The following is an 818-nucleotide window of genomic DNA, read 5'->3' on the forward strand; positions in this document are numbered from 1 at the left end:
AATATAAAAACCTAAACAGCCTACTTACACAGTATAGGATGGCCCGTGACAGCGACTTAGCTCGGAGACATTTCGCCATAGGACAGTACACAGAAGTTGCCTAGTCACTGCTCCAACTACATCATTGCTGCTGATGTAACAGCTGAACTCTCTTACTTGTTGCCTCATTTGTACTGAGTCTTCATATGTTTGGAGAAACATAAGCTAAGTAAATCTTCTCCTTGTCGTGTTGAATTAAAAACTAAACTCCTCCCGAACAGATCATGAAGGCCCAACGGTACCGACCGGCCGCCGTGTCATCCTCAGCCCATAGGCGTCACTGGATGCCGATAGGGAGGGGCATGCGGTCAGCACACCACTCTCCCGGCCGTATGTTAGTTTCCAAGACCGGAGCCGCTACTTCTCAACCAAGTAGCTCCTCAGTTTGCCTCAAATGGCTGAGCGCACCCCGCTTGCCAACAGCGCTCGGCAGACCGGATGGTCACCCATCCAAGTGCTAGCCCAGCCCGACGATGCTTAACTTCGGTGATCTGACGGGAACCGGTGTTACTACTGTGGCAAGGCCGTTGGCCCTTGTTGTGTTAACTTGTTCACTAATGATTTCGGCTCCTTCCAGCTTTCCTTCGGCGACAGTTGCCCCACTTGTGCAGCCCACCTCTCCTTACCATTGCGCACAAGGTCATACACAGCCGTCCTGATGATGTTGAGGTACCTCGTGTGCCCAGCAAAATGAGCAGTTCAGTGTCCAATGGGACGTGTGGAACCAGCGCAGATATCAACTATGTCCCAGTGCTAGTTTACAGGATATAAAGTACCAG

General features: G+C 51.1%; 1 pseudogene; it reads right to left on the bottom strand.

Moving 5' to 3' along the window:
- Positions 1-453: 453 nt before the first annotated feature.
- On the bottom strand, positions 454-571 carry LOC124552756 (annotated as a pseudogene).
- Positions 572-818: the final 247 nt, after the last annotated feature.

The sequence above is a fragment of the Schistocerca americana genome, chromosome 10 (genome assembly GCF_021461395.2).
Source record: "Schistocerca americana isolate TAMUIC-IGC-003095 chromosome 10, iqSchAmer2.1, whole genome shotgun sequence".
Classification (NCBI taxonomy): Eukaryota; Metazoa; Arthropoda; class Insecta; order Orthoptera; family Acrididae; genus Schistocerca; species Schistocerca americana.